The sequence below is a fragment of the Perissodus microlepis genome, chromosome 13, assembly GCF_051167445.1.
Source record: "Perissodus microlepis isolate ML-2025 ecotype Zambia chromosome 13, ASM5116744v1, whole genome shotgun sequence".
NCBI lineage: Eukaryota > Metazoa > Chordata > Actinopteri > Cichliformes > Cichlidae > Perissodus > Perissodus microlepis.
The window spans coordinates 21,144,294-21,171,354 of NC_140473.1; the positions used below are offsets into that span (position 1 = coordinate 21,144,294).

At 37.8% G+C, this 27,061-nt stretch overlaps 1 protein-coding gene across 3 annotated transcripts in view; it reads right to left on the reverse strand.

Annotated features, from left to right (window-relative positions):
* The window catches only part of grid1a (glutamate receptor, ionotropic, delta 1a), a 260,539-nt gene that overhangs the window by 220,971 nt on the left and 12,507 nt on the right, over nt 1–27,061 (reverse strand). The window lies entirely within an intron of this gene.

The following is a 27,061-nucleotide window of genomic DNA, read 5'->3' on the forward strand; positions in this document are numbered from 1 at the left end:
GATAAACAATTTTGGAATTACAGTCATATATTTTACCTCCATTTACAGATGTATTTTTTTATACTATACATAAAGATTGTTTTTACTTGAATGAAAATACAAATGCTGTGTTTTAGTGCTGAGTTGCTCTGCCCTGAGTTAAGTGTAACTAGTTTTAATTCTTTTTGTAAACCCTCCATATTTAGTCCATTCCTTCCTTTTAAGAATGTACCAAATTATTGATTTGGCCACTCTTACCCTGTTTCCTATCCCTTTGACAGGTTTAAGACTAGTTCAGCAATTGAATTCAACTCCAAATCTTTGACCTGATTAATTTATCATGAAATAATTAGTGAACAGGCCTCACCTGGTACAGATTAGCTTGTTAATTAACTGTCCTATTATATTTGAGCCTCTCAAGATTTGGGGACTAAGTATAAAATGGCTTTGATTTTTAAAAATGAATGCATTGCTTTTGTTAAACCCCTTGAATCAAAGCTTAAAGTCTGCACTTCAGTCATATTTTGATTGATATAAAAACCCCTGTGGTAGCATACAAACTAAGTTTCCTAGATTGCATCAGTGTGTCATCGTCCACAAACTTATGGACACCACATTTCCAGCATTCAAGAGTTGCACACATAGTGCAACCATCCATGATTTCACACATTATTCACTACACAGACAGGGTGGGCAAGGACTTGATTCACAGTCACAGTCTTTCTAAACCTAAGAAATATAAGCTGTTACTTTTACAGTTACGACATGGAACCACAAGTTGAACCCTGAACTTCACTGTTATCTTGTGCCACTTCAGGTCTCACAGAACAGAAAGAATTCCTCTTGCATGACCAGTTTAACAAAGTTACTAAAACTTACTATTTACTTAAAATCCCCATCAGTGGATTATCCACCCACACTGGGGTCGAGCTTACAAACAAATATGTACACATTAGCAGATTTACAACATACATGATGTGTACATCTTTTTTGGCCAACCTTTTTTTTCCAGCAGCATAAATGGACACATCTTGAACACAAGTGTTTGAGAACAATAACCATCTGGTGAGATCACATACTCGCTTATAGATTTTTATTATTATTTTTCTTTTTATGCTTTGACAACACAGAAAAGGTAAAACTACCTTTTCTGGTGCCAGTTTTATTTTTGGAAGTCTAGTTGCATGGAAACAAAATGAAAAACAAAATGTTGTTTGGTATTTACAGTAACTCTCATACTTTTATTTTCATCTTAGGTACTATGTTCACTCTAACTTGAAGGTGTGGAAAATAAAAGGCCAGGGAAACACTTGTTGTTGGATCAATTTTGCAAGATAAAATGTCACCACCAGAGTTACTTCAGGGTTCAGTCTACTTTAGGTAGCTATACTGTATAAATCCCACAGTCAGTGTTTTAAATAGATATATTAGAAGATAATATTAAAGTATTCTGAAGAGTGGAATACGGTGCTAATTATATGTAAATGTTCTCTGTAATTGGTAACAAAATACATTTAAAGGTGAATCTTCTAGCACCGATGGCATATGCTTGGTTTTCAGCTGCTTCTGTTTCCTCTAACCTGAATAATAACAACATGCTTCTAGCTACGCTGTCAGCTGAGAAGATTCATGCATACGGTGAACATATTATTTATGCATGGCTAAGGTGATTATATGTACATGACTAATGTACGAATGTGTATTTATGCATTTACGTGTGTATGCAGGAGAGAAAAACCTATGCATGATTAAATTAAATCCACGGGAAGTAGAGACCGTACCCCACATGGTCACAACTCTCAATCCTACATTAACAGTTACAGCCACAGAATTAGCAAACTGAGTCAGACCACCTTAAGCCTACGACTACCAACACATTTTCAGATCCAGTTTATGCTCTGAAATTTCCACTAGGTAACTTTTTCAGACAACATGGTGCCAAAAACACCCGCTGTCTAACCAGCAATGTTTTTTTTAATCCACTCTATGAAATGAACTGAGTGAAGGAGGGAATGATGAGTGGTGCACACGGCTACAAGTGTTTTTGAAGGTCTATAGAAAAGATGTTGGAAAAGTGGTTGGGCTAATCACAGGAGAGCAGAGGTGATAGGCTAGCTAATGGCTTTAATACTCATGGCGACATAGTCGTTCCCTTGCTTCTAGCTCTAATCTCTACAGTGCCTCTAACCCACTGGCCTCTGGAGCATAGACCTTTCTAGTTCTTCTAAAATGACTACTTAAATGCTAGCAGATTGACAGTTTACAATATCATATTCATAGCAGATCTTACCTTCCCACTAGAAAACTAAATGACACTAAAGGTTCCTAAGTAAGTGATATCAGCTGAGAGTTTTATTGTAAAACTGCTGAGAGACACTTTTATTAAAGAATGGAGAATCAAGCAGAGGGAGCACGGATGAGTAAACTGGAATGATCATGTTTTATGAATGATTTTTTTTGACAAGCTGGACTGTGTTCATGACTTAGTATTCTGCCCTCGCACTGAACTAGGCAGATAGATAACCATCGTCTCACAAAGAAAAGCCACATTGTTGTTCCTTTCTGGTAGTTTATTTCCAATTGGATGCATGACATGGATTTTCAACTGTAAAAAAGACACAAAATATCATGTGTGAGCTAACATGTGTAAACATCGCTCAAAATAAGCGTCACACTCGCGGAAGCCGGTATACCCGCCGAAACGCCGTGCATTTATTGAGACTTTCTTCCCCAGGTAGGCCAATTGTGGATCTTCTGATCCACATTATGTCAGCAGCTATTGTTAAAAACAAACACCGCTCACGCCTCACAGATGACAGCTTACAGTCCTGCGTAAAGATGAAAGTGACTTCGTACAGCCCCGATTTGCAGACGCTGTGCGCAGAGGTTCAGGAGCAGAAGTCCCATTGTAAACATATCACGGCAGACCCGACGATGTTTCCATGAACATGCTTTTCAGCATCTCTTTATTGACCACTTTTCACACACAGTTGTTGTACGCATACAGCCGGCTGTAGCTTTTCAGCTCACACCCCGACACATACCAACAACAGCATAGAGAGCACAGACGTTAAGGCCGCGAGGCGTGATTGCGGGTGCCGCTCAGGTGCGTCCGCCTCCCCTGCAGCGGTGCTGCAGACCACGCCCACGCCACACACATTAACCAGGTAAAATACACATTTAGGCAGAATTTTGCAAACATCTATTTTCCTTTTTTTTTTTTTTTTTTTTAGCAACATAGTGCTTTTTTTCCAATTATTTTTTAAAAGCCAGGTCAAGGCTTCAAAAGCCCAAAGGCGATTGTCACGAAATTAATATATTGAAAGTGCTTATTTAGTACTTATTGTTAAGGGTGGCGGCTCACAACAGTTTTTGTTTGCTACATGGATCATTTTAGTTCAGCCGGCTGTCTTTCCTTTTGTTATATTTCTTTAAAAATGTGTTAATTACATAAATAGAGGCCAGAGGGGCCGATGGCGCGATATGGCAGCCTTGCTTCTGTCAGTCTGCCCCAGGGCAGCTGTGGCTACAACTGTAGCTGCCTCCACCAGTGTGTGAATGTTAGAGTGAATGAATAGTGGAATTGTAAAGCGCTTTGGGTGCCTAGAAAAGCGCTATATAAATGCAATCCATTATCATTATTATTATTAAATAAAATGTAATTTTCTCTGTAGCACTTCATGGATTTCATAAGCAACACACCTTAGTTGTTCAAACAAGGCATAAAGGTAAAAAACAATATATACAGTGTTATCTTCATTTTAGATGTCAAAAAGTATTTGCGGCTCCCAGTGTTTTCTTTTGCGTGGAAACCGGGTCCAAATGGCTCTTTGGGTGTTAAAGGTTGCGGACCCCTGGTCTAGGCTAATGTCTAATAAAGCACATCTTTAGGTGAACTCACTTGTACAAACTATCACATCAGCAACTCATGGCAGTTAGCGCAAAATAGACAATGGTAAAATACAACATTACTGCCAACTTACATATTGTGCTGGCTTAAGAGGCAGCATAGGAAGGCACAGGAGTAGAAAACTGTCCTTCTATCGTTAGACAGGAAGTAGCGAGAGTTGCCACTTCCGTTAGGATGTCAAAATAAAACTGACAGTGTAAAAATGCCCCCAAAACAAATAAAGACTGTATGAACCTATACAACACATAATCTCGGGGGCGACTCTTCAGGAGCCAGAACACTTAGGCTATATCATAAATGCATTCATTCACAGGAGCACATGCATTAACTGAGTTTTTCTACAAAAATTAATAACTGTCCACAAACCCATCTTTATTTAATGAATTTTAATGTAGCTATACACTTAGCCTGAATTCAAGGAAGAGTTCATTTTGGTCAAATAATTATGACAGAGTCTCAATTGTAGAGCATTGCACACACTGTCACCTCTAGAGTTATTGGATTATTTCAATTTGAAAAAGAGTTATGGTATATGGCTCCTAAGGCTAAGAGCCATGCCCTTCCTTATTTTGTATGGGGTTTCTCTTTACTCTGCTGAAGTCATCAGAAGATATATTAAAAAACATAAAAATCAGAGTACTCTTAAGCCATTTTCACACATGCACTGCCACCCTGAGCTTTTCTTGACATTACCCAGCGTAACTGCACTAAAAATGCAAATGTCTGATTCAGTCAACCCGACATTCAGTGATCTTTACTCTGCCAGTTAAGCTAGTACAAAGTCTGTGTGATGTGAATTGGGAATTAACTGCAAGCAAGTAAAAGCTGTGAGCTAGCTGAACCACACATAGTATTTTTATATCTTCTTTGTGTTTCATGTAAGAAAGGGCACCTTTGGAAAATGTCCTAAACTGATTCTCCAGGCCAGTGTGTAGAAACAGCTACAGAGCACTGCTGACTTAACTTCAGACCGGAAAAATAAAATCCATAGTCAGGAGTTCTAGAAATGGACTAAAACCTTGATCTCAGTATTGAAATGGGGTTAACATTTTTGTGAGGTGGGGTAGATTTTTATGAAAGGATTTGTTTTTAAAGAAAAAACTGATCTTTGTGATCATAGGCTCATATAGGGAGACATAAAATTGACAGGCAAATCACAGAAATCAGTTTATTTTCTTTGTGGTGGTATCATAAATATATATTGACATTTTAAGCAACAGAAAAAAGTAACCTTCAAAATGTTTAAAAACTTAGGCCTACGTGGTTTACTTAAACTACTTGGCATTCAGTGGAGAAAGATGGTTGAGCCTTTATCAGTTTCTGTGTTTCTGCTCTTTCTAGGTAAGTAGTATCAACAATTAAAAAAGGGCAAAACAAAAAGCAAACAGCAATAGAACCAGAAAAAACAAATGGATGGAGGAATACCATTGAGGTCACTGTTTTACATCTGCATTGTTGTTGAATAGCTTATTTTTTGTTATAACTTTCATTTCTGTCTTTGCAGTATTACGTAGGAGGCCATCTCTAATGACATCAACACCCATGTGCCATCTAATCTCAAACATTTCATTAACTCTGTCTTCTATTTGGAGAATAGTTTTCTTATTTCTGTGCATTTTTATTATCTTGTTCACTATTTACAATTGTATTTCTTAGAAGTCACCCTTGCTGTTCTTAACATTCTGCCAACTGTTTCTCCCTAGACTTGAGGCGAAATATTTCAAAAACATCATTTCTAGGTTTTTGCAGGTTTTATCACAATTCTTTGCACTTGGAAGCTTTATGAATTTGCCCTCAGATGCTTTATGTTTATGAACATGACCCCTGGAATCCAGAAACGTGTTTTTATTGACCAGCAGCACCCCGCTGTTGCCAGAATTATGACTCTGTGGGGGTTCGAAGGAAATGCAAGAACTACTAAATGGGACACTGACAGTTTCTCTGTAAAGTACATTTATTATGAAATGTGAGAATTATAATATTAGCTAGATCACAAATAGAAGTCTTTGTCATTTCAATAGAAAAAGGTTAATTTCTTGGGTTAGCATGACAGGGCTTAATAGCAAATTAACACAAAAAAAGAACAATTAGTGGTAGATACATAAACCAAAAGAGTGAGAGGAAAATAGTGAGAAGGAATTGTTATATAACAAAATCATATATCGACAGGTAATCTCAGATTACCTCCCTTTCCAACCTCACACAACACGCTCACTGCATACTAAAACTTACCTGACTGCCCATCTCAACAGGGAACAGAGATTCATCATTCACTTCATCACTGTCAGAAGCAGAGCTATTATTAAGTTACTTGATCTCAACACAATTCACTACACATAATTTTATTTTGTTTTACTGTCTGATGCTCATGTGCAGTTTATAAACTACTCAGGTTTGCGTGCTTTCCTTTTATCCCTTAGTATAAGGCATGTTGCAGTATACAGCAGTTATTTATTTGCAGGCAAAACATTCAAACAAAAAACACTAAAAAGGAAGCATGAATGTGCCATGATGTCACCTCGTAGTTTGTTTACTGCTGTTTTGTTATTTGACTTTTTAAAAAAAAAAAAAAAAAATCAGATGTTATGAGATGGTTGATTTGAATTTATTTTTTTATTTCCATTATGCCTGTGATTTTTTTAAAAAAAAGAAAGAAAAAGAAAAGAAAGCATTACACTGTATTACAGAAGCCTTAAAATTAGTACTTGAATTTATAAACTCATTAACATAAATTTTACAAATCAAATAAGTAAAATAAGTCTTTCATGCAATCTGCCACCCCCTATTGGTTATTAAAAAATGTAAAGGACTTCCATATTGTGTGTGTATGCTTGTATAAATAAATATGTATATATATACAAATATACATATATACATACAGATAGATAGATAGATAGATAGATAGATAGATAGATAGATAGATAGATAGATATTCAACTGTTTGTTGATGTACAAAACTAACCTACCAGTCAGATGGCAACAACCCAGTACATTTAGTCATGTTAACGTGGTCAAGGCGGCCTGCTGAAGTTTAAACCAAGCTGTTAGTGCCAGATGGGCTGGTGTGAATAATTCAGACAGTGGTGATCTACTGGGATTTTTCCACACAACCATCTCTAGGGATTACAGAGAATGGTCTAAAAAAGAGAAAATATACAGTGAGCAGCATTTTTCTGACTGAAAAAGCATTGTTGATGCCAGGTCTCAGAGACCAGACTGTTTTGAGCTGGTAAGAAACAAAATGAATTTATATAACAACCTGTTACAACTAAGATATGACCAACAGCATCTCTGAATCCACAACTTATGTCTTTGAACTTTAAAGCAGATGGGCTACAGCAGCAGAAGACCTCTTCCGGTGGGCCTCCTGTCACTTAAGAACTGGAAACTGAGCCTGCAGTTTGAACAGTTTCACCTTGCTGATTGCCATGCTGTGACATTAAGGTGGCAGAGTCAAAATCTGGTATCTGGTAGAAAGAACGTGAACACATGAAAGCATAGATCCAAACTATCTTGTATCAGTGATTGTTCCAAGCTTCTGGTGGTGGTGTAATGGTATGAGGCAAAGCCTATCTGAGTGTTACTGCCGACCATGTCTATCCCTTTATGGCCACATTGTATCATCTTCTGATGGCTGCTTTCAGCAGGATAATGTGCCATGTCACAAAGCTGAAAGCATCTCAAATTGGTTTCTTGAACATGAAAATAAGTTTGCTGTACTCAAACAGTCTCCATATCCATTGGATCTCAATCCAATAGAACACATTTGGGATGTGGTGGAATGACAGAGGATGTGCAGAGGATGCATCATGGATGTGCAGCTGACAAATCTGCAGCAACTGTGTGACAATGTCAAGTTGACCAAAATCTTGAATCTACACCATGAAGAATTAAGGCACTTCTGAGAGCAAAAGAGGGAACAAACCTGCACTAGTAAAGTGCAGCTACTGAAGTGGCTGGTTAATGAATAAATGTTACCAACAAAACTGGGTCAAAGTCGTCAAAGTATTTGCTGCGTAGAGACAATGGGAAACCCTTGCCCATTAATAAGTATTAGGTATTAGGTACCTCCCCTACACATCTATGATGCTGGGGGAGGTAATTAGCTGTAGCTGTTGAGATTTCTTTATCTTCTGATGGATGTCAACTCCCGGCCATTTAGGGGCTCGCCTATGCTTGCATATGGTGAACCATTAAAGTTAAGCCGTATACGGGTGTGGGGAGATGACCTTTGGATAACTAAGAAATGTGGTTAAACAGTTATAAGCATATATACACACACTCACACGCACATGCATACCCACACACACACATACAGGGCCTGACACACCACAGGGGGTTTTACGATGGGTGGTGTTTGTATTCACTGCATTCAATAAAAAGGCTGCATGGAAGGCTGTTTCTTTGAAGTTGGCTAGGAGACAGGTGAGGAGCGTTCAGCTCCAAGAGCTTGGTTCTGGCCAGCCTTCCCTTGCTAGCAAGTTTACGTTGTTGTCTTGCTTTCTTCATGGGTGATGAGTCTCTGAACTAGCAGGCCTGTGGAAGCGCAGACCCAACAAAATGCTTTGCTTTTTTGTTTAACACTTACTGTTTTTCTGAATTGCTAATACAGCTCCCATTATCTCAACCAAATTCTGGATGTCCTAAACCAATTTACTGAATCAGTCATTCTTTTGGTAAAACAGTTTACACTCAGTTAGACACAATTTGCAGATCTCATTTCATCTTTTTGAAAAACTCTAAACACATTCTTACTGAGTGAAATACATTTTGAACAGTGATTCACTCGTGATGCACAGCACTAACCACAGTAGGAAGAAATTAAACACAACTACAGCACAGATGTAATTTCCTAAACGCATCAACTCAAAATTGTTCACACAGTCAATATGTCAGTTCAGAATGCACAGCTAGCAAGGGTGAGCAGAAGGTCACTAGCAACAATGGATAGAAACAATGTGAGAGGTAGAGGAGAATTACACTGAGGGGTAGAGTTGAGAAAGTACTTCTTAGGTTGGATAAGAAAAGCTGGCGACTTTCATGAGTAAACTGCAGTACAGACTAAGGTTTTTTTCTTGGAACCTTCAAACTACACTCACAAAACTTTTAATCCTGCTAGCAAACCCTCATAAAAAACATCTAAACACTTGTATCTATATACAGGGTGGGCCATTTATATGGATACACCGTAATAACATGGGGATGGTTGGTGATATTAAAGTCCTGTTTGTGGCACATTAGTATATGTGAGGGGGCAAACTCCTCAAGATGGGTGGTGACCATGGTGGCCATTTAGAAGTTAGCCATCTTGGACACAACTTTTGTTTTTTCAATAGGAAGAGGGCCATGTGACACATCAAACTTATTGGTAATGTCACAAGAAAAACAATGGTGTGCTTGGTTTCAACGTAACTTTATTCTTTCATGAGTTATTTACAAGTTTCTCTTTGTTCACAGCCATTGACATGTTGAAGAGGTTAACACGTGAGGAGCGGATCGAAATTGTGTTGATATCTGGTGAATGCAGTAACCAGGTCATTGAAGCAGATTTCAATGCAAGACACCCTACGAGACCACCCATCTCCTATGCTACAGTTAGCAAACTGCTTGCTAAGTTTCGTGAAACTGGTTCAGTGTTGGATTTGCCAAAATGTGGACGCAAGAAAACTGTCACTAATGAAGAAACATCAGTGGCTGTCCTAGCTTTATTCAGCAAGAGCCCACAGCGTAGCACTCGCCGCATGTCACTGGAGAGTGGCATTAGTCGAACATCCCTTTGGCGGATATTAGCTACTCACAAATGGCACCCTTACAAACTCCAGCTACTGCAGCATCTCAACGAGGATGACCCAGACCGGGCAAAACAAAAATTGGAACAGGACCCTCAGTTCACGCAGAAGATTTTGTTCAGTGATGAGGCAAACTTTTATGTGAATGGTGAAGTTAACAAACAAAACCACCGCTATTGGTCTGACACTAACCCACATTGGATGGATCCCTCCAAGACTGTTGGAACAACAAAAGTGATGGTTTGGTGTGGTTTATGGGGTACAACGATAGTGGGTCCATTCTTCATCAATGGAAACCTCAAGGCCACTGGATATTTGAAATTGCTACATGATGATGTGTTTCCCTCTTTCTGCACTGAAGCTGGCATGTTCCCTGAGTTTTTCCAGCAAGATGGTGCACCACCACATTATGGGTGCCAGGTCCAAGCATTCCTAGATGAACAGTTTCCTGGAAAGTCGATTGGTGATCGTGGGCCAGTTGTATGGCCCCCAAGGTCTCCCGATCTGACCCCCTTAGACTTTTATCTTTGAGGTCATCTGAAGGCAATTGTCTATGGTGTAAAGACACGAGATGTGCAGCACCTGAAACTACGGATACTGGATGCCTGTGCTGGCATTTCTCCTGCGGTGTTGCTATCAGTGTGTGAAGAGTGGGAGAAGAGGGTTGCATTGACAATCCAACACAATGGGCAGCACATTAAACACATTTTATAAGTGGTCAGAAACTTGTAAATAACTCATGAAAGAATAAGGTTATGTTGAAACCAAGCACACCATCGTTTTTCTTGTGACATTACCAATAAGTTTGATGTGTCACATGGCCCTCTTCCTATTGAAAAAACAAAAGTTGTATCCAAGATGGCCAACTTCTAAATGGCCACCATGGTCACTGTCCATCTTGAGGAGTTTGCCCCCTTACATATACTAATGTGCCAGAAACAGGGCTTTAATACCACCAACCATTCCCATTTCATTACGGTGTATCCATATAAATGGCCCACCCTGTATTTTTAGATCAAACACACAACCAGTCAAAAATAATAACACTATCAAAACCAGTGTTCAAAACACGTAACTCAAGCCTTTCCAACCTCATGTGGCTGTCTTGAAATTCTACCAAAGTTAAAAAAAAAAAAAAGAAAATAAAAGCACCTCATCACCACCTTCTTCTCTATCCTCCCCTTTATATTTAGAAAATCAGGTGACTAAAACATCAGCATCTTGTAAAGAGTCAAGATCATACTGACAAGAGAGCATCTGCAGAGAAAGAGAACAAAACCTTTCTATTTTTTTTCTCACTGCAAAACACTGCATAATGAACCCTTTGAAACTCTGCCCTCTGTATTCTGTTCATTCCATAGTAACATGTCTGCTGCTGCATGGCTCATCTGAAAGCACTGCTGGAGATCCTGCATGAAGAGTTTCATTAAGTCTAACGCCCAGCCAGGACTGACCAGGTGTCCGAATTTCCTTGGGGAAAGTTCCTTGTTAAGACCATTCTCAGTGATGGTATATGCATCAGCATGGGGTCAAAAAGTATCAGAAGATGCCACATATTTAGCCTGGAAATAGACAAGTAATTATTTTCTTTATTGGCATTATTTTTGTCTGTCAACCAAGCAGTTAAAATATTTTATTTCTGTTATTTTAAAATGACATTTTCAGTTCAGAAACCAAATGGTTTGATTTGCAGTGATACACAAATATTGTCATTTTTTCTTGACAGTGATTAAATATTTAGTATTTTTAAGAGAATCTGTCTCAGTTGACCATGTTTACTTGTGTTTAGATTGCAAATTACAATTTTATATAATTATTTATACATGAAATGGTAACAGATGTCAAGAGAGTTTCATAGTATTTGCTTTATCTCATGTTACAGACTGACAGCCTAATGTATGAATGAACAGGATTCGTGAGTGACTAATTACAATTTGATACTTAATAAATCCTTCAGGCTTAAGTGTTTGCTTGCTTATCAGCAGGAATTCAACACTTGTCAAATTCGCAGAAACTTGGCTTTTGGTTCAAGGATGCTTAAGCAGAAGAGATCCAGATGTTTGTTAACATGAGGGCATGAGACATAGACCTCTTGATTAGGAGTGTCTTCTTCACTCACTGTATCACTCCTCGGTCTCCAGTGACACCAGAGAGTGGAAAGAATTTGAACAGTAACAACATCACCTCCACTACCTGTTGGCTTGTAATAGAAGAAAAGGGTGAGAAGTAATTAGGGAGGCTGAGTTTGTTATTGCTCCAGGGAGAACAATGACCCCTTCCAACATGAAATATTTAATGGATTATACAAGCGTCCATCCCCCAGGGGAAGAGGACAGACATGCCCTTTCATGCAGTATGCAACCTTTTAATTTGTAATTTTTCTTGTTTTACTGAGTGATCATGTCCTCAACCTATGAGGTGAGCTAATCTGAAAGCACACGCACAGACATGCAGTGTGAACGTCAGTGGTGAGTCATACACTGTCACATCCCTCTATATATATATGTATATATATTTTTTTTTTCTTTTTAACAAAACAAATCAGATCTTTGGGGTTGTGTTCCTATAAACTTACATAAAAACCTGTGCAAGAACAGTTGTTTTTTTGTTGGGTTTTTTTTCACAACATGCTGTCTAAGAAAAACACAATGAGCAACATGGCTCTGTTGACATCTCTGCATGATTCATAATTAAGTGAATGGGGATGGGTGTTTTATTTACGCCCTTGTTCGTCATTTGTTCTGCTCCTATTGTTTTGAATTTTGATGCCGAACACCCACTGTGCTGTTTGCTTAATAGCTCCCTACAGCCTCGAGCTATTTGTTGAAAAGCATATATAAAATTATTAATAATCTCAAAACGAATACCTTACTTCAGTGTAACAAAATAATACATTTGAAGCACAAATTTGTGTAGGTATACTTGGAAGAAAAAGGAGATTTTCAGCGCTGTCTGTTTAAATTTGGAATCAAGTGTTATTGTGCAAACAGGGCTCCTTTGTGCCTCACCATGCCCTTGAAGAGCTCATGCACAAGCAAAGAGGCCTGCCATGGAGTGGTCTAATCAGCCTGTGACAAATCAGCCTCTTCTGCAGCTTGTTTTTCATTTGGATAATGCAAGCCACCTCTTCTGAGTGATAAAACAACCTCTGTGGAGTGGACTTTACACCACCAGATTAAATGTGATCACCTTGCCAGCATACCCTGGGAGATTGCCATGATTAAGAGGCAAAAGAGAATAATGATAATCATATGCAGGATAATAGCCCATACCAAATGGCTGCATGATCTGTATATAAATCACAATCCATTTCACAACCTAAAGGATGCGTTTATCCCTTTCGATGGGATTTAACGCAATGGCAATCTAATTTTTTTAACCCCTATGTGACCTAAATCATGTTATCCCTGTACTAGTTTATCATATAAATGTCAATTCCTAAAAATCTGGGACACTAAATGTTAAAAAATGTTTTTGTTTCAACTTTTTCAGCATTTTTTATGTGCCTTTAAAATCATTTGAAGGCCTGCAAACTAAAAAACACAGGAGGTTAAGACCTTGTGAATTTTACACTGAGGTTAATAACTCGGGGCAAATATTAGCTCAACTTCAAACAACACAATAATGACTGCATAAGAGTGGCTGAGTCAGAGAGTAAAATATTGTAAAACCACTTCACGAAACCCCCGTTCAGCGGGTGTAATGCTGTAAAAGCATGTAACAGTGTGTAAAAGCATGAGCGTTTAAGTTTGTGTAAGTGTTTGTCTTTGTGCCCAAATCACAAGCTGGGTGTGGGAGACTGAAGAGTCTTGTTGGACATAAACCGTATAATTGTGGGTGTATATATCCCTTAATGAAAGCCTAATCACATCAGAAAAAGCTTATGGCACAACACCAGTACTTTATTTTCCCTCGTAAGCAGAAAGGGTTTGAGATATTTATGCAGGCTTTACATCTGCCCCAGAAAGAGTGAAAACTGGCAGCATCCCATGAATTAAAGGCAGTTCATGCTCAGAGGAAAACTGTTAAATTAATTAGCAGCAACTCATTTTATTATATATGTAATACTGGAAGAGTTAATATCCAAGTAAGACCTCTGATAGGTTTTAGCATTACCCCCAACCCTCAGGGAAATCGACCCCAGAACTAATCCATATGAGGAGGGAAATGCATGATGAGAGAAAATGTAGAAACAGAGCACATTATTAGACAGAAAAAAACAGTGAAACACAGGCAGCAATAGATAGAAAAGGACGTATTGAGAAAACAAGAGGGACTGAATCCTAACATTTAGTCTATAATGAGATTGCCTCTTGAGACTGAACATGGACAAAGGAGAAGAAAATGCAAAACAAATATGAACAAATCTGCCACCAGAAAACAAAGCACTGTCTCCTTTCTCTGTTCTTGGCACGATCATCAGTATTCATCAAGAAAGATGGAGAACTCTAAATTGGATGTTGGGGCTTCAGTATGTTCCTAGTGCCATCTTGACCTGTACATGTGGCAAGCAAAAAGAAAAACAAAAAACCCAGAAGAAGCTGCCAGGCAACTAATCACCTATCCTGTTGTTGTAGGAAAAAGTCATCTTCCATTTTTGCCACAATTACCTAGTGTGATGGAAAGGTCACACTCATCAAGTTATATCTTGTCCTTTGTGATGAAGCATGTGGGGTAAATACCAAAGAGGCGACATCTCCATTGACTGACTGTGAATACTAGAGTGAGTAAGATGCTAAAATTGCTGCATTGTGCCAAACTGTGGGTGGGAAAAACTTTTTTAGCATCAAAGCCAATTTTAATTGCCAGATGTGAAACATGTAATGGCCTTGACTATTGTTTTACATTGTAGGAAGGCACCTAGATGTGAAACACTAAATATATACACCAATAAATGGCAGCTGTTTCTTCTTTTTGTACATGTAACTGGGTTTAAATATATATTACTGTATATATATATATATATATATATATATATATATATATATATATATATATATACAATATATAGTATGTATACATATATGAATGAGTCATTCATTAGGTATTGTCCAAGTAATTTAAATCAATAACAGATAGCATAAACAAAGATAGGTAACTGGAAGAAAAACAAAAAAAATGTTACTGCAGCCTCAAAGGTATCTAATTTCTTACCATTATTATAAGCAGCAGATTTTTTTAAAGAACTAAATGACCTAAATATAAAACTAATCCTAAATATGTGAAATATGTGAAAGACAGACTTCTCTGCCACTCTATATTTGAGCATAACAAATGTAACCATAAACAATACTTCACACTTGAAAATGCCTTTATAACCTCTTGTGAAACCTCATAAACATATGCAGTCCCTACACTTCATAGTTCATCAATTTATGTACACATCAGTTAACAGATGCTTTAATGCTACAGCAGTACATTAGAAACAACAGCTATGGAATTTCATGAGTTGTTAATCGTGTTAATCATGTCTGCAGTTAGTGGGACAAGCTAGAAAACTGAGCAGTAGTAGCAGCAAATGAGGATTCTGTTAAACTCCAAATGTTCGATAACAAGACAACATTTCTTCATGGAGAAGTTTAAAATAAAGTGCATGAATCACTTTAATGATTGACATTTTATTAGTTTATTTTATTTGTCTGTTTTATTGTTTTTCCATTATGGCATGCATGAGGTCTTATATGAATTAATGAATGCATTTTCAATTAGGAGGTCATGTACAAAAGCATGATAACTCCTGTATGCTTACTGTGAAGTACAATAACTAGAGTTTTTAATGTTGTATAAAGGCTAGATTCCATTTAACATTAGCAAAATTTATAATAATTTCTAACCTCTCAAATGTATAAAAAGATGAAACAAAAATAATCAAATCTTTTTGACCTCTCTAAAAACAAATGTTTTATTTATTACTATTAACGTAATAACATTACTTTAAAAGCACTTTGGCTCAGCAGAGTGCTATCCCGGGTGACTGTTTTCAAGTGTCTTCTAGTGCCTGGCATGTACTGTATTCACTAATTCATGCTCGTGGATGGGTATAATCTTATCTGAATTACCCTATATGTAATAAAAGAGAACTTCAAAGCATCTTTATTAATTGTGTGGCTTGAACTCTGGACTCGAGCGATTTCTGCTGAGTGGATAAAAAGACATCCCTGCCTTTGATCATTGCAGCTTTTAGGGGAGGGAGGTGAGGTCATTTAGAAGCTGGATCCCTACGGGGAACTAAACGAGGGAATCATCAATTCAGACAGCATGACCAAATCCTTTTGCTCAAACACTGCTGATCAGACTTAATCACTGGATTGTTATGCTGTGAACCCATGAAGAGGTTTGGAATAAGCCCAGATCCGGATGAGAGTGAGCCAGCTCCGGGGACAAGAAGAGCAGAACTTTGTTCCCTGTAGTTACTGACTTCTCTAGCGGCTCTGTGATCGGACACCTATACACCTTAACTGCCTGTGTGTACAAATAGCAAATGTGCAAATCGTTAGAGAGTCATTGGTTGCCCTAAGGGTGCAGGAGTAAGCTCATGAGATAAAATCCTCAGGGAGAAAAAGCAGATGAAAGTGCCCAGCGATGGCTAATGGCATGACTTTTAGCACTCAAGTAGGAAGGCAAATATTTTGTATACTTGAAATTTTAAGCAACGTTTGGATGAGAATTCCCTACTGGATTATTGGACTGCTACAGAAAAATGACCACAAGGTTTTCATCTGTGTGCCAGTGTTTAAAACATGAATACAAGCTTTATTAAAATACACTTTAAAATGTCCAGCCTGTCGTACTTCAAACCAACCCTCTGAGTTGGCCTGGAGTGTAGATAGTAGAAATAAACTAAAACTAAATGTTGCTAAACTACATGTGTGTACTTGTTCATTGCATCAAACATAAAACACATATGAATAGTAATTGTTTTTGTCTATAATTGTTCAATTCCCATCACATGCTAAAAGAAATGAATCTACTCGATATTTTTAAAGGCAAGGTTATGTCCCAAATGCTGACAATGGGTAGCCCTAATGTTCTAGTGGCTGCAGGAAAAGAATAGACTGAAATTAATTAGAAGTAAACCAATTTAAGCTAATGACACACAAAAAAAACTTGTAGTCGATCCTAAATCCAAAACAAAGTCAGGACTAAACTAGAACAGAAACCTAAAACTTGCTGAAAAATATATATATAAGATAAAAAAGAAAGCTGCTAGAAAGCTTTAGAACAAAAGTTCAAAGACAATTTGGCAGTCCAAAAAAACAGCGCTTTGCAGCATAATTGTAAGAGTAGCGAATCAAGCCAATTTCAAACCATTCAAATACTGAACTACATTAAAAAGAGGTTAAACCAGTATGATAAATGTAACTATTTAGGTAAATTGCTTACAACCTAAGAAAAAGCTTTGATATTTTCTTAAAATATCATCTTTATCTTTCAGTTATTACAGCTAAAGTTGACCAATCACCTCCAACTTGTTTTTGCTAACAGTCGCTAACAACCTGTTTTTGCTAACAGACTAGCTAAAGTGTATTGGCCTAGTATTACAGCTAATGTTTCTTTACAAATATAAAATCAGTCAGAAAAGAATAAAATAAATAGACCCAATCAGATGTTATAACTTGGGACTGAATACGTATTCAGTCAAATCAATCCAGTATATTCCGATGTTAAAACAGGCTAAATCAGTTACCACAGATACCAGCAGAGTGTCTAAAGCAGTGTTTCCCAACCTTTTTGAGCCAAGGCGCACATTGCACTTTAGAAAAATCACACAGCACACCACCAAACACAAATACTACTCATGCTCATGACAAACGCTATTCATGCTAGTGCCTTCATCTGGGTCAGAATTTTCTTCAGGACCCAGGTTAGACTGACTACTTTTTCTTTTCAAATATTTATCTGTTGCTATTACACTATCCATTGTCTCACAGCATGTAATTTCTTCTTCGTCTTCTTCTGTTTTTCTGGCAGTTGACAACTCATTTAATTAGAGCAGGTGGTTGTACTGCCTCTAGTGGAAGAGAATATAAATGCTCTGCCTGTAACTCAATCAATTGTATCGATACCAAGTCAACATCGGTATCGGATCGATGCTAGCCTGGTGAGACCGATTCTTTACTTTAAGTTCTGCTCTTGTTTGCGATGCTGTGCTTTCGGCAAAGACGAAACAGCCAGGTCGCCGGACTCGCCACACCTTTGGCAGCGCGGAGCAGCCACACTTTGCTCCTGCCCCTTCTTGTGTTTAGATGTGACTTAGACACTTTGGGGGGTGTTAAGTTTACATATTTATATTTTCAGTTTTTGTTGAGAATTTTAATTATAATTTTTGCATTATAGTTTCTCAACAGTACTTGTTTGTTTTAATTTCTTTACTGGTTTGCGTGCACTATTTAAGATTTTTCTAAAAACAAATAAAATTAAATTTAAAAAAATTTGATAACTGTAAACCACCACGGCAGACCCGATGGCATTTTCATGCTTCGCAGCATCATTTATTCTTACAATAATCACACGGTTGCTCTAACAGTACATTCAACAGCTGAAGCTCTCCCGCTGCCAGCCGTACACATCACCACCAACAGCGACAACACAGGCGTGATCGTAGATGGCGTGCAGGTGAGTCCATCTCACCTGCAACAGCATTGCAGACCACGCCCCGCCACAATAATACAGCATTTTCTATTTAATTATAAACTTTGTCCTAATTATGTCCTGGGTTTTTAACTATTTAATAATAAAAAAGGAAACATCACAAAAACACTTAAGGTCATGAAAATTAATTGAAATTTAGCAATTCAATGACGCATCCACCTTATTTGTTGAAAAGTATCAGTATCGGTATCGGTGATACTCACCCGTATTTACTTGGTATTGGATCGATACCAAAATAAGCAGTATAGCACACCACTGCTAATCAGGTGGAACGAGATAATCTTCCACGGCACACCTGATCAGACACAGTGGTTGGGACACACTGATCTAAAGCTTACACCTATAGCACAGACCTGTTTTCACACAAAATACATGTGACTAGTGCTGTGTTAACCCCAGCAGTGGCGGGTCTAACAACTTTCCCAACTGAAATCCAACATTGTATGTTATGCAGCTTTTAGGAAAGTATCTTGAATGTATTTTTGTTTTGTTTATTTCGTTAATTATATCATCAAGCTTAGAAAATCGTGTCACAGCCTTAGTCTGCAGGGTATACACATATGCTGATGTGAGTAATTAGGTGTGGCAAAAAAAAAAAGTGTCAGGAAACAGAACAAAGGACAGAGTAGAACACGCTGATTAAATGAAAACCAAAACAGGCTATGACATTAAAATAGACTGAAACCCTGACAGCTTTATTGCTCTGAAATTCCATATAAGCATCAGTGCACTTCAAATTGATTCAGTGTTGTTATAAACTCAATACATACTGCATGTTATCATAGCACCAGGAAAAATGGGGATCATTCACCATCATTAATTTGCACCACAGTAATTTGTGGAATGAGACTACAAAAAATAAAAGAATAATAAAAAGCAGTCCTTACAACACGACTGCTTTTTTATTTTTATCAACCACCTCCATACCACCCCTGATTTAACTTAATCACAGTGACAGCAATCATTTTTTACAATAATTATTGCCCAGACGTAATTTTTGTGTAAACTAGTAACATATTATGCATTTTAACATCTTGGTTAAAATCAAGGTTGATGGTAAAATTATAAGACTAGCAGCTTGAAAGTTGTAAAGCTTTTCTCTCCCTCGCTCAGCAGCAGGATAAACTCTATTCAAACTGCACATACATTCAGAAATACGGCAAAAGGTTGACATTAAGAACCAATAAAAGAAGCTGATGGCTGCGTTGGATTAGAAAGGGTAAGAACAGCTGTGGCGTGGCTTAGTTTAAAGGGATAGCAAAACCTGAATTGGCAGTGACAGCACTGAAAATTGAGGATTGAAAGGCATTACAGGGCTATCGAGATTATTGATGATACATTCCAAGTACCTTTCCTATAGAGACCTTGCGCGCTTGTAGAGGAACACTTAATCAGAGATTTGCTCTCTTTAGCAAAATCCTAAAATCTACAAGCCTGTTCCTCACTGAGGAGATGACACTGAGCCTTTGGGAAAGCATACATACACACCACCTCACAAATGTATTAATGCTGTATTAAACACATTAATGAATGCCAACAGTGCCATGATCCTGATTTTACAAAAGTCACTATCAAACACTAAGTTGGTGCCAGAAAGGGATTTTTAATCTAAAAATATAAATAAAATAAATAAAGCACAATAAAATCCTTTCCAAATGTTCCAAAGCCAGAAAGAGCAGCTTGTCCCAATGCTCTCTGTAGGTGAATCAAATAAAACAAAACAATGAACTACCACAGCCTGCCATGGGAATTACTGACATGGATAATGAATAATGGGTTTAGAAGAGAAAAGATTATTGGCTGTTATGTTAAGGTCAGCTCTAATCCTGGTTAAATGACTTCAATATCATTCCCATCAAACTCAGAACAGAATACCAGCATCAAAAACTATTTTACTGTAAGTACTTAATTCGTCTTATGAAACGAGAGAAATGAAACAGATGTGTGGTATCGAGAGATATTTAAAACAAACTCTTCAAAATAAATGGAAAAGAAGGCCAAAGCGAGCCAAGCTTTGATATATTGAAATGGAAAGACAGCACATAAACCCACACTAAAATGATACCATCACCAAAGATCCCCGGAGAACCCAGAATCCCAGAAGCCACAATCATACATCAACTTTAACTTTCAGGCTGATATATTTTCTCTCCTTTGGGCTCAGAAGGGACTTTGGTCATTACTGCTGGCTCTCTTTCTTTTCCGAGACTCAGATTTAAAGTAAATATTCCTGATACGAGCTCTGTTTTATATACCACACTGAATAGGCTGGCCAGACACCAGCAAATCAAATGTGGGGTGAAGAGCATCTTTGGGTGGGATAATATGGAACACTTTGTTACTTCAATTTTAATAATAACATTAATTGTGTTTTTTTTAAAGAAAGGAAAGTTATGATTAAAACATCACATATATATATTTGATTTCAACTTGCCCAGCCCCCATGCCCAGTAAATACAATAACCATAAAAGGAAGATTCCATTTGTTCTTCTAGTTTAATGTGATAGTCCTCTTAAGCCACACAGGCCGACAGACCAGTCTCTGACTCCCTGGCAATTTTTTGTCACAAGGGAAATCTATATTCTCCAACCATTTGGTGAGTAGGCTAAACTGTCACAAAGAGGGTGCGGCAGAAAAAACCTCTTTGTGATTGCTTTGATGTCTAGCAGCCTGCAGTGGTCACCTGTCGTTTGTATGAAAGATGTCATCTTATCTGCAAATACTTTCTCTTTCAGGAGTAGTAAAACTTGAAAAAGTTTGATGCAAAACAGCAACAAAGAACATGTGTCTTCTAAGTAAAAGTTGTCCTTTACCACTGCGTCCAACAAATTTCAAAAGGGACAAATTCTGCTTTGAAGGCAAACAGTCTCTGTTTCTACTTTGTGCTGCACTTTTTGCGGTTTCTGTACCACTTGGTGAGTTCTTTGTTCGTATTTGAAGACAAGTTGGTTCCACCTGTCAACCAAAGTAATTGCAAGAAGGTTTTTGTTGCAGCACTTTAGGCCTCTTTGTGACCAGTGCCTCCACTGACCACTTGACAGAACACACTCTTTGCTCTGGTGACCAAGCCTGGACGAAAAGGGGCTTTAGGAGCTGATTTCAGAGCAACTGCCTTAAACCTCCAGCAACCACTCACTATCGGTTGGGAATACACATTTCTCACTAGTGATCTCCAGTTTGCCACAAAATGACCAACCAGTCTCTAGATCTATGTGACTAAAATCTTTACTATAAGAAGGTATTTCTGTTGGGTCTTGCTAAACTGTTGTTAACTGTTACTCTCTGTCATTTTTGAGTATCAGTAGGGATGCATCCATAGATTGAAACATCTGATTTTGAGCCATGTTTCCCCACATGGGCTTTGTCATCTCCCCCAAGTATGATTTAAAAATGGACGAAAAAGGCAAAGGAGAAAAAAAAGCAAGTAAGAAAACTCTAAGAGCATCACTTTCTGCCAGTTTTACCCAGCTAAAACTAGTTTCAAGTCTTTATTGTTGCTCCACGTCCTTATCTTTGGTGTATTTTTCCTCATATTCTGCCAAAATCTGTCTATGACTTTACGGTGACTCACGATTTTCCCATTGGGAGTGGCGTAGGCAGCAAAAGATGGTGACAGGTTAACCTACACTTGACCCATGATGACAGCCTTCCCTTCTTTCTTCACAGCCGTTGGATAAAAGTCACAACTTTACAAAATTGCCTGTCCTACAGTGTTAACTTTCAAAAACTTCAACCAATCAGACTGTGGGGCATTGCCTCAGTATGTGGGAATGGGTATGGATAAAGATGCTCTGCAGGCAACACATAAAGCACAATGCCTGGAAACCTTAACAGAGATTCACATTAGGGTTTTGTCTAAATTGAAGGGACACTGCACAGTATTTTGAGAGAACATTATTATTAAAAATAATGTTCCAAGTGTCTCCCACAAGACTGGTTTTATTATGTGATTATTGGATTATTGAGGAAGAGAGAATCACTGCTTTCATGACAGATGCTTTCAATTCTACCTTCACGTTCCTCCTTGTGGATTTATTTTCATATGACCAATACCTCTGTTGTCAAGTCTGTTGGTCTGATTTTCACTCATCAACAGGTAGACAGAGTGAAATTGTTTTCTCAAGTATGGAGCAGTTGCCATATCAACCAATGCATTGGATCAAGGCATTAGATTACACTGTCCAAAAGCAATCTGAAACAAAAAAGAAGCAAAGCCCATAACAACAATATAGAATAGTTTTATCTTGACATCTTGTTATGGGGTTTTTGATGGAATACAATTCAACACATGCCAATGCAGAAACACGAGCCAGTTTGTTGCACATACACACCTACATGATTTATATATCCACACACACACAGACATGCGCACAAGTAGTGAAGTCTCCCCAGTCACATTGCGACAAAAAGCACACATACTGTTTGTGCTGGAATGAGCATGACTGCGGCCTTTCCATTTTTGTTCTGTTAAAAGAAGGCTCTGTTATGGCGGAGAGTGGGCACACAGAGAATCAGTGAGGGACAACTATTCAATTGGGAGATGCCTCATTCTCCTGTTCTCTCTTCCTGGTTGCACAGACTGCCAGAGTGTTGCTAGGAGGAAGCTTCCACTGCCAGAAATGATGACATTGCCCTGATAGACATCTTCCTGCTGTCCAAGAAAAAAGGGAAAGATAGAGACATGGTCTGAAATTCTGCCACCTCCTCCTCCACCACCACCAATTTGCCTCTTTTTCTAGCCTCAAGGCAATCTGCTTCTCTTTTCTTCCCACTCATCTTTTCCATATTTTCATCGTGCCTCTAAGACATCTTTTTTCTGATTGTGATGCTGTTGTTGTATTGGACGGATGAGCCTCTACATACTCAAACTTTCTGTAATGCTCACACTTTGGTTTGGTTTCTTGAAAAATGGAGCACTTTTAAGCATTTCATTCCATTTTCTCTGTTGTAATCTTGGACCCAGTGTTTGCTGCTGTGTCTGCAGTCAAAGCAGAGAAAAGTAAAGTCTAAGTGGCTCAAAATCACTTGCACGACCTTATTTTTGCCCAGGGTGTTTTGTTTTTGTTTGTTATTTTTTTGTTCACCATTGTTCAATTTCTACCTGGATAGAGCCTCAGCCATCTTGTTACTCGGTGGGATAAATACAGCATCTTCTAGAGTTTTTGCTTTTGTTTTTTTTATTTGCCATAGTGAAAATATTCTCAGATTCTTTTTCCTTATCTACACAAAAAATTACTGTATCTAAACAGATCTAATCAAAGCATTTTCTGTATTTTGAATTAAAGATATGCTCGAATCTGGTTGTTTGAAGGCTGATTTTATGCTGTTAAAAGAATCTAAGAAAGAAAGAGATTGGGCATTACTTTTCATGCAATTATACAATGGGCTGAGAGTTATTTTTTAATTCTTCTTTTTCCGCTTACTGAAAAGAGAAAGAGATCCTGAGGCACTAGGGTACTCTGTACTGACTGCACAGAGAATTAAGACACTTTGAAGGTCCCATATGTACATGAAATTTATATAATGGTTGATAAAATGAATTATGCAGTTCCCTTATGTAAGAATATATGCATGCACTTAAAATATTAAAACCCACTTATCATGTGTATCAACTCTAAACTCAACTATATATTCTCTACTCTCTATTTAAACCTTGATTATACTCTGTTACAGACACGGACAGGTGCAGACACGACGACTAGTCATTTCTGTTACACTTCTTTGAAGTATCTTGAAGTCTGCTGCCTGGAGCGCATATGCACTTGGTGGATTGTAAAATATCCATGGACGAGTCTGCACGGTTAAAAAAAAAAAAGTAATTGGCACGCACGTGAATATCTATATGGAGCCTTGCGCTCACCATAGACAGTATTAAATATGGATGTAAGAAAAATGAACCAGTGATTCCTTAAACCTACATTCTATCATTCGACGTTGTGTAAAGCGCTTTGAGTTCTTAGAGTAGAAAAGCGCTACATAAGAACCAGTCCATTTGTCATTTATCTGAAGTCCACTAGGTGGTGATAGCTGTGGTTTCTGGTCCTGTAGAAGTCTATAGGAAAACATCTTTGTCTCTTGACATCTATGAACATTTTCCTGCTGAGTTTATAGGCTCAGTCATTCATTTTGGGTCATACTGAATAAGAAATGGTCTTTTGTAAATCTTGCTCCTACTATGTCTCGAAATGAAAGATTATCTGTAGCATGAAACCGCAGGCTCATTGGCTAATAACATGTGACTGTCATGTGATTAGCCAATAAACATGTGGCTTCACAATCAGACCTGCCTCTCCTTGTCACTTTTGTTTTTATTATGTCCTATTCTGAAGTTTCAAGAAACCTCGGACCAAGAAACCAGTGGGTGATGTTACTGTAGCTATACATTCATCTCTCATACTGTTTATGGGAAACATAGACCTGATAGTCAGATAGGGACACAAAACTGAGAACAAAGCATTGTGTATTGCATGTTTGCTAAGCTTGTCAGTAGTGACTGTACATTCTGTCAGTAAATGCCATATGAAAAAAGCAATAACAGCAAAACTTAACTATTAAAATCAGATTTTTTTTTCTTTCTCAAATGCTTCTGAAAGTATTTCAAAATAAAAGCTTGATGTTTGATGATGAGGGAGGTCTGGGCTTCCCTGCTAGGCTGCTGCCCCTGCGACCTCATTTCAGATAAGCAGAATAAAATTGCTGGATGATTTATCATTTTGTTACTTTAGATTTGAACTTTTATTGAAATGGTTGATATGAATTTTCAAACAGCGTGCATCATTCATAATGCACGGCGTACTTTTCAATCCCGTCATTTCATTTTTCTGATGTTAATTTGTCATATTTTAATCATACTTGAATTTCTTTTGCAGTAACATCTTTTCATATCATGTTTAACAACAGTTTATTTTAAGTGTTTTTCTTCTTTGTTGTCTGGAGTATGATGTGCAATGTTCATAAAGCATGATGTGAGGTGCCACACAGTTAAGAAGCACGATTCATTATTGAAGAATGTGATAAATGGTTTAAAATGTCTTTGTTGTTGGTTTTTGACATTGTCCGTTAAACGGTTCTCACATTTAGCTTAATTTCTGAGTGTTTATTTTTTTTAGACTAGTTGGTTAGTCTAATTTTTTTCCCCTTATTTAGTCGACTAAGAAATGACCCACCAGGAACATTCCTAATTCATCCATATAATAATCAAACAGAGGGAGCTATGAGAGACTACTTCCAGCAAATACATTTGCAAGATAAAACCTGCTGCAGTTGAAGTAATTAAAGACCTCAGTTATTTACTATATTTACATTACGTTACATGAAGAAGAGGAAGATCGGCAGTAAACCTTTATGCCACAAACCTTTTCAAACTTTTTCTTTTTCTTCTTCTATTTATTTAGCATTTCCAAGTCAACAGTGAGAGCATCATCACAGTCCCAAATCAATCATTAAAAAAAAAAAACTTTAGTAAAATGTAATTGAAAAACATGGGAGTGACTGGTTCTAAAGAATTAAGCCTATAATCCCACTACACAGTGTATGACTTTATCTGCCAACTGTAAACTCGATCAGCTGGAACATCCAAGTTGCATTCATATAATAGGATTGACAGTCTTTAACTGTGAGCCCAGCCAAGTGGTATCTGTCATAGAGGCAATTTAAGCCATGCGGTCGATTATTTACAAGAGTTTCAGGACAAAATTTTTAAAAAGTAGTTGGCCCACTGGTGGTGTGATTTTAAAATATACAGAAGAATAAAGAGTTTTATAAGGTGCTTAAAAGAGCTAAAATCTTGCCAAGAAGGCTTGCAATTTATTGATAAATGAGTGTACAAACACACAAAAAACTGCTTTCTTGTCTCAAATAATCCAAAGGCAAGGCATAGCGATTCATCCTATGGGTACCATAAAGATCGAATATCACGATAAACCATAATTATGAATTTTTTTTAAATTTAAGATTAAATGTGTGTATAGGTGCACAGCTTCCTTAAAGCTGTAAGATATCACCAGTTAAATATAAAGCTACCTTCCTTATGGACTCTCCATCCTTAGATTGTGTTACACATTTAGTTTGTGGACATAAAACTCATGTTGTTCCCTAAAATCATTCAAACTCAGAGGAAAGGGCAGATAAAGTATTCCAGTTGCACCACAACTTTGTATGTCTACATGAAATTCCTAACCTTTGGGGCCTGTGTCTATTCGAGCACAGGTCCAGAGATGGGCAGTAACGCGTTACTGTAATCCGATTACTTTTTTCGAGTAACGAGTAAAGTAAGGGATTACTATTGCAAAAAGGTAATTAGATTACTGTTACTTTCCCGTAAGATTCGTTACTGCGTTACTAAAACCGTGATTTTTTTTTTGCAAGAGTGTCTCATGACAACGACGTAAGCGAGTGCGACGTTCGTGGCAACAGCTGTGTGCAGATCAAAAATGGATAATATATCGAGTGCGGGAGAGAGTATGAGCGTGCAGCGTTTAAAGCGTGGAAGTACTGACCTTACTTTGAGTTTGATTCGGTAAAAAGTGACAAAAACATTAGCGTCCGCTGCTCACTGCGTGGGAAGAAAACTTCTTTTTACAGCGAAAAAAGCCCTAAACGTCCGAGCAAGCACCGAATACGCTGCCGCTGGAATGTGAAATTCACAGAGAAACTGCCGGATCCTTCCACTGACCGCTGCGGCACACCTGCACCAGGGCAAACCTCCGTCTGCCCCACTCCTGATATACA